Source organism: Lycium ferocissimum, unplaced genomic scaffold, assembly GCF_029784015.1.
Source record: "Lycium ferocissimum isolate CSIRO_LF1 unplaced genomic scaffold, AGI_CSIRO_Lferr_CH_V1 ctg285, whole genome shotgun sequence".
Classification (NCBI taxonomy): domain Eukaryota; kingdom Viridiplantae; phylum Streptophyta; class Magnoliopsida; order Solanales; family Solanaceae; genus Lycium; species Lycium ferocissimum.
Window position 1 is genome coordinate 605523 of NW_026724299.1, and position 8579 is coordinate 614101.

Consider the following 8579-nt stretch of genomic DNA (forward strand, 5'->3'; position numbering starts at 1 on the left):
GCACCAGCACGACACAAAATGCTTTCGTCTGGTCTGCATAAATGCTTTAAATGCACTGCACATGCACAGCGCACCCGCACCGCACAAATACTTTCATTCGGTCCGCATAAAGGCTTTAAATACACCACACACGCACCGCATAAATGCTTTTAACTGCTTCGCATAAATGCTTTCAAATGCACATGCACCGCCCAAATGCTTAAAATTCACTGCATAAATGTCTTGCACCATGAGTCATAATGGTTCTAAAAAAAAATCTCATTCTCATCAGTCATTGGTTTTTGAAGGAAAACCTCATTACGCAGGCTTAGCAAGCCTCATTTTCATAAATCATTTTGGCTTAAATAGCCTCATCTCTATATCTGGTTTAGGGCCTCATTTTCATTAATCATCGCCGAAAGGCATCATTTTCATGAATCAGCGGCCCAGAACCTCATTTGCATCGACCTCGGAAGGCTATCATTTTAATCCTGTGACTCTTTTGTGATTTATTTTACATCGCTTTATTTTCGATATTTATTTTACTGACTATTTTTATCTAGTTTAAAGTTTCGCAGGAGCTTTAGCGCAACGTGGAACTATTTCTTCGGCAGTGAACTGGGGAAATTTGTTGGGAGTTGTAATCAGACCTCCCGACAAAGGTCAAGGATTTACCTCGAACGCTCGTTTCTACCTCCCGCACCCATTCCGTTCCCATCCATAACCCGATCATCGAATTCGCACGGGATCATAGCCATTATAATACCCAGTGTCACCATAGTTCGACACTGGGGCAATATTTTTTAGACTCGTGCCAATCGGGATTCGTCTTTCATAGGTGTCATAGTTATCCCAGAACTACACGCGGCCTGATTCTCGTGCAGCCCGAGATGTGTAGGCAACTCGAAGACCGGAGTTCGGCCGTAATCTTCGTAATCCTTTCACATCTCTTACCCTTAGTCCTCCAAAATCCTTTAGCCGGGACAAAATAGGCTGCGAGTCAACGTCTTTGCCCGAAATTCTTTCATCATTACCGCAAAGAGGGACAAGTTGTTGACACCCAATTTTGTCACTTCTTCCATAAATATTTATTTACATTTATAGTATTTTTGGCAATTTAAGAAATGATTCTTCGTATTTTTACTATAATTATTGGATTTTCTACCGACGTTTCATTATTCCATTGCAGTCACTAGCGGTCATTATTTTTATCCTTATTGCTACTATTATTATTAGTATTATATTTATTATTATTAGTATTACCAGTATTATTATAATTCGCGTTATAATCATTTCAGCATTTTTACCATCGTATGCACATGCACTGCATTATTTCTGCGCAGTTAAATAATAGTGTTTATTTACTATTGGATTTCAAATATATTATCGCACGGCTATTACGACGTCATTTTATTTTATCTGAGTACTAATAAATACATACTTTTATATAAGATAATATTTTAACACGCGTTAGCATATAATTAATTTAAATGGATATTTTATTTAAATTCGGGATAAGTTATTCGACTTATATTTTAATTCATCTAACTCAAAACCGAACCCAATCAACCCATATTATTTTCGGAGCGAGTCCATAAAATCAACCCATTCTTTAATTCACTAGCCCAAACCAATTAATCCACTTTAATATCCGGCCAACGTTTTAATACCCGCCTAACCCAATACACCCGACCCGGTTATCAAAAGTGGATGAAAACCTAAAGGGTTTTCATCTCTTCTTCCGCCGCACCTCACCTTCTCTACCTTTTCTCTCTTCTCTCTTTCGTCTCCCTCTCTCTCTCTCTCGCTCCTCTCTCTCTCTCTCTTCTCTCGCTTCCATCGACCAAAATGGCAAGGCGATGACGCCTTTCACCTTCCCTGTGCCTTGCATGGCCATTTCGGGAAGGCGATTAATGATCGGTCAGAGGTCAACGTTTGAAGGTTTGGATCTTTGCTTCTGCCCTCTGCTGTCGATCTGAAGATCTCTTAATGAATTTCGTTTGTTTGTGAAAAGAAAACCCCTTTTCTCATTAGTCTTTTTATTTCCGGGTATAAGATTCTTAATGGTAGTTGTCTTCTTCCACTGGGTGTCGGATCAACAACAGAGGGTTTTGAACGGGTGTTGACCTAGAAATCCCGCCCAAAATTTCAACCCGTAAAACCCTAGAAGATCTTCCTATAAATAATCGGCTTTTGGTCATTGAGGGGTCTTTTTTTTTTTTTTCCGGACGCGCGAGGTCTCGATTCGATAAAATAGTTACGAGTTTTACAAAAGAAAAGAGATTGAAAGAGGGAAGGAAACCGTATTCAAAAGGGAAAACGGAGAGAGAGGAAATCAAAAAAAAAAAGGAGAGAAAAAGTGATAGTATTATAAAAGAGAGAAAGGGCTTAGGTTCAAAATTACTTTGTTTTTTTTTTTTGGGTTTGAGTTTTGTTCAAACGGGATCAGGAGTTCATCGCGTTCGAGCGTTGAATGCGTGACCTAAATCAGTTCACCGCACCCGAAGAAGGTCGATAAACTTCGTATTTTTTTTTTTATCTTCCGGCTTGTATGTATGCGTCTCTATACTTAATTTGCTATTTAGTTCAACATGTCGCTAGGGTGTGTTTAAATGCTTATATGATGTAGTTTCTTTGTCTCACTTAGTCAGCACATTGTTAGTTTGCCTTCCTTAAACATTAGTTCAATTTAAGACGTGTTTGAATGATCTTGATTAATGCTTAGTTTGCTTTATACTTATAACAAGCCTGTTAGTTTAAATGGGTACGAAAGCATTGTGTAATTTGTCCATGTTAAGCATGTGTCCTGCGTTAGTTGAACGATCTAAAGTATAGTTCAGATATGTTAATTTTGAATCTAATGGCTAGTGCGTGTTAGTCCAGTTTAGACTATTATTTGCTTGAGTACTGATTCTGTTAGTCTATTATTATGGTAGATGTAATGCTGTGATTGGTCTGATGAAGTTTAGGAGTTAATGTTTATTATGGTTTAATGGTTCTTAACCCAAAATTGTCCTTTATGTTTCAATAAATCTATAGTCATCCAAATATATGCCCGCATACATGTCACCCTCGAGTTTGCTAAAGTTGAGGGGGTATCCGGTCTATCCCCTTGTTTATTTTGGTTTTTGGTTCCTATGCAATCATGAGCAATTTGTTATGTGTTTCGATTATTTAGTTTGTTTTGCCTAGTGTTAGGTTAAAGAAAACCGTATTTAGTCTTTTAGTTTGTTTGCTTAGTATTGTAGGGGTATGAAACCATGTTTAGCCATTGAGTACGTTCGCTTAATATTGTAGTTAGTATAAAATTACACTCAAGGTGGCCTAGTTTGTTTGCTACAATTTGGAACTGTGATCGTAGTCGAAGGAGAAAGACCCTCCTGTTTTGCTTAGTAATTGAATGGCCTAGCCTGCTTAAGTTAGTTTAATCCGATAGAGTTTTTATCCGATAAGTTATTTTGACGAATATGATTGGATATTTGTTTGGCTTAGCCTAATCAAAGTATGTCTTTATGTTATTCTAGCCTAAGTTGTGACGACCTCCCTCGGGAGTCTTGATCGTACATACTCAGGTATTGTCTATGCCGGTACGACGGATTCGCGCCTTAATCTCTTCCACGGCCAGGCGCTACGGGGTATCGAACTCGGAACCTCGAGCTCTTTTACATTCCCCCAAAGGAATCGCCTCTTACCAACGGTTGAGGCACACTCGGTGGTGGCGATCTCCTTAGGGAGTATGTGTTGACACCCAATTTTGTCCCTCCTTTATTTAATTTAATCGGGTTTCTAAATTTACTGACAAGTTAAATACTTTATTATTTTTTTATTACTACTACTATTAGTATCACTAATTTTATTTTTTAACATTATGAGCATTACTTTATCACAAATTTTAAACGGTTAGTCATTGTTTCATTTTCGGGGGTCGAACCCGCCAAATTAATTACAAGACAACACTTTGTTAAATTTTTATTTTTCCACATATTAACCATTAAGTGTCTTCACATAGTATATGTTGTACTAGTTATTAAATTAGAAACCCGAAATAATTAAATAGAGGAGGAAGGATCCACAATTTTCAGCCAAATTCGGATTTCACCCAGCCCATACTTTAATTAATCAAACTAGCCCACATCATTCTCCTACCCAAATAATCAACCCACATTTTAATACCCGACCCATATTTTCTTACAATATTTCGAGACCCACCCAATTCCTACACCCCACCCAATCCGGCCCATATTCACCCGACCCGGCCCATTTTATTTTCCTAAAACCTAAACCCTATCTCTCCTCTCTTTCATTTTTTCCTCCTCACCCGCCTCTCCTTCGTCCCTCACTCTCTCTCTCTCTCCACCGCCCCCACCTACCTCTTCACCCGCTCCTCTCCACTCACCGCTCGTCCCCCACGCCTCACGCTCCTCTCCACTCATCTCTCTGTCTTCCCCCGCTTCCTCCTTTCATAAACTCGAATCGAAACCCTATAAAGAAGGGTCTTGAATCGTTTGGAAAAAAAAGAAAAGATTATTCAGTGTTTTGGGGGATTTTCAGATTTTAGGAATTGATTCAGTGTTTAGGGACACCCACCATCTTCCAACCCTGATTTTTTCTTTTCTGGTGAACTTTAGCCGGATATTACTATAAATCACTATATTTTCATACGATCGGAATTTTGGGGTTTAATCGGTATACCTCCGTTCGTCGTGTTCGAGTAGATTCGAGGCCGTCTACACCCACTTCACTGCACCTACAAAAGGTCGGTAAACCCTTTTCCTTTTCTTTATTTTTGGTATTCTGGTTTGTTTAGTTTAATTTATGTTCATATGTTAGTTAACAGCTATGTTGGTGTTCGTGTAGTTCAGTCGAATTTAGTCTTAGTTAATATAGCGTAGTATCAATTTAAGCTCAATATAGTTAATTATGTTCTCCAAGTTAATTTTATCCGGTTTGAACGAGTAATTAATCAAGTTGTAATTTTGTCTAGTCGATGATGTTTGTTAGCTTATTTTTGGCTATGTTAGTTTAAATAACGTTTATGTGTTGATGTTCCGATTTATAATAATCAAGGATTGTGTTCATTGGGTACAATTATTATATTGTGCCTTTAAACCTCGGTGTATGACTTCGATCTTGATTAGTCTTTGATCTTATATAGCTTTGTGCTTTGACATCATGAGTAGTATATAAATGGATGTGTATCCTTGAAGCATTACGTATTTGTCTAATGTGTAAGTTTGGCAACTTTGTTAGACATCTTGATACCTTTGGGTCTAAGTCTCCGTGTTTTTCAAGATATGTATGTAGTACGAGAGCGGTTGGTGATTACTTTTCTCGTGTCCGTCCATGTCTATCTAGTCGTTAGTTAAATCGTTGTTTGGTTGCCCATGGATGTATTGTGAATGTTCTATTAGCATACTAACCACAATTTACTATGCAAGCGTGTTTTAGATTAGTGTCGGGATCACGTATGTCATAGAGGGTTGTGGGATGAAAGAAGGTTAGATCAATATGATATCTTATAAAATACCTATTGTATGGTTATTAGATTGATGAAGTCTCAACTATTACATGAATGTGTTAAGCTAAATTTCAGAACTGTGTACACGAAACTTGGTGTGTCTGCCTCAAACTATGCCAAATTCACAATGATTAATAACTTATTTATGTTTAGGTTTGATTAATCCTCCTTTCTTTGCATATGGTGCTATGTGATTTTGAGTGCTTTTGCTTCTTGTTTACATCCCATTACTGCTTTGATCGCACTTAACCTTGTCCTTCTAAACCGTCACCCGGGCCTTTTCAAGTGCTTTGCCACCTCAAATACCCGTCGATAACCTCGTATTCACCGTGTCTATCGACCATCGCCTTGGTGACATAATATGGTTTTGTCTTCTTCAACTCAATTCATATGTGACCATTATATAATCATAAGCATTGAACCTGGTTTGTATGCCCATGGTACCTTGAGGAGTTGTTTTTGGACCGCTTGAATCTCGTATTGATAGTTCATTAGTCTTGCATAGTTAGTTTCCTCCTTGAGAATCTTCAAACATTGTATGTGTTCGTCTAAATCACTTTGCACTCATTAAATCGATTCTAAGTCAACTTGACATGTGGTAATAAGCTCCAACTTCTTAGAAGTTTCTTAGAGAATTTTTTGATTCATTTTGTCCGGCTCACGTTGGGTTAAATTTTAATCACTTCATCATGTATTCAAGGTGAATCTTTGGTACTAAGTTTCGTCGGGTGTTAGCCAAATTGTCACATTTGCATAAGTTGTTCTTTGTCACATTTGTATACATTGAGGTCACAGTTGTTCCATTGCGTATCACCATATTTTTGTGTTTAGTTTGGACGAAACACACTTTGTTCTTTAGCTATTTCCAGCCCTCGGTCGAACTATGAATCTTGGCAATCTCGGCCTATTTTGTTGCCGGCTTCGATGTATATTGGTGCTACATTTAGCTTTGATGTTCTTCGCACTATTGATCCGCGTTTAGCCATAGGTAGTTGCATTCGTCCGCAAGGCCATTGCCACCGAATACTTCGATTTGCATTTTTTTGGGGCATTACGGCCCTATAGGATTTTTAGAAGGATTGCACCTTAATTATTGCATTATCCGGTAGTTGCTATGGTTTTGAACCCAATTTGGATAGCTTTGAAACTCTTTATTCGCCATGTTGAAGAATTTGTTTGATTTCTTTGTTTCGAAACCATTGCTGGTGTATTTTGCTCAATTTGGAGGTCATCGCTGCTATTTTGCTTAGCCTACTGCTGCTGCATCTTTGGCCCTGGCATTTGTTGTCTTGAAACTGCTTTTATTCCATCCTCATTTTGAACCAGTATTTCAATTTTGGCATAGATATAAAGGTTGTTTTGTCTCCGTTAATAATCAACAAACCGTGTGTGATTTGCCTGAAACCTAAAGGCTTCTCGTATAGAGAGTAAAAATGGTTAGGCATGTGATAAAATCCTATCTCTCGAACCTTTGGAAAGTGTTAACTTTAGCTCAGCAGTTTCCTACAGTAGCAATAAGTTTAAATGGTTACACTTAGTTCTTATTTTTTTAGAGACCTCTTAAAAGTATAAAATTAAATAATTTGGGTTCTGTTTGGTATCTGCTGATGAACACATTATGAAAGGTGTTATGAATCTTTAAGTGTCTTAAGGGACACCTATTTGAATTGACTTTTCATTTCGGTAATTACTTGATTTGAGTTTGAATAATAACTAAGATTTCTGGGAATTATATTATATACTAATCCTTTCTCTTCATTTTTATGCATGACATCTCGCACACGAGTCCAAGCGACTCGTCATCTCCCGCATTCGGCGTTGGGACAAAAGCCCAATGGAATCCTCCTCTCGAGTCAGCCAATCCGCAGCAAAACAAGGAAATAAAATTTGGGCCTAAGCCCAATAAATGTGAACGACAACATTAACGCACGGCGACAAAGTCTAAATGGTGAGCTCATTTAATCATCTTTGCTCCTTTATTTTTTTTTTTTTTTGTGCTTTAACTTGTATTATTTGACTAACATTTTATCTTTTTAGCAACTTAGATAAAGTCTAGACATTTAAGGGGTTTAGTTTAATAATGAGTAGTTAATTCCACAAGTTACATTCACTTCTATTTTATTCCAAACTATTTATAGTATCTATAACATTTTATTCGAGTAATGGATTTTCAAAATAGCATGATTATATCTTTTGGCTAAGGGAATCATAATTTATGCTTACTACTTAGAAGTTCAAAACATCATAAATTTTACACTAATGTTAGTTTATTCTAAAAAGAGGTAAACTAGTTTCAATAGGTCACTATTTCACTTTAATTCCTCTCCAACATTTGAATCACAAATTGACTGAAACAATCTTTATATAGTTTCTGTTGAATTAGTACTTTTTCTATAACATAGTTTATCTTGAATTAATACTTTTTTTTTTCTATAAAACCCTTTAAACGTTTATTAATATTTACAAATATTTGTTCTAAATTTATTAATCGACTTAATTCATTTTTCCCCAAATACATATAAACATTATACATTAGTTTCTTTAGTTTATTCTATGAAATCACTACTTTTTACGAGTTTTACTTTAAACAACATTTTACTTCTATTTATAACTTTAGCAATACTTTCAAGATACTTTCTTAAATATTTAAAATACTATATCCACACTTAGCCTAACTAATCATAAGTCCGGTCGGTTAACCATTGTTAATGGGTCTTAAAGGATGCCTAATACCTTCTTTAGACTAATTGAACCCATACCTAGAATCTTAAGTTTCGCAGTATCCTTTTAAACGAGAGTTAACTTTATATAACTACTTTAATAAACTTTAGGTGTCCTAATTCACCGAAATAATTAGGTGGCGACTCCTTAACTTTAAATAACCCGGAATTACCGGATGTTGTAAACTATTTTGACCCGGTTAAAATAGGGTGTGGCAAACTTAGCGACTCATTGGGACTAATTTAGGTTCTAACCATAATAGACTTAGTTTAAATAGGCTTTGTGCTTGTTTGATTATTTTATTTGTTGTTAGCTTGTTTGTACATGCTATTAATTGTGACCCAAGTGACACTAACCATAC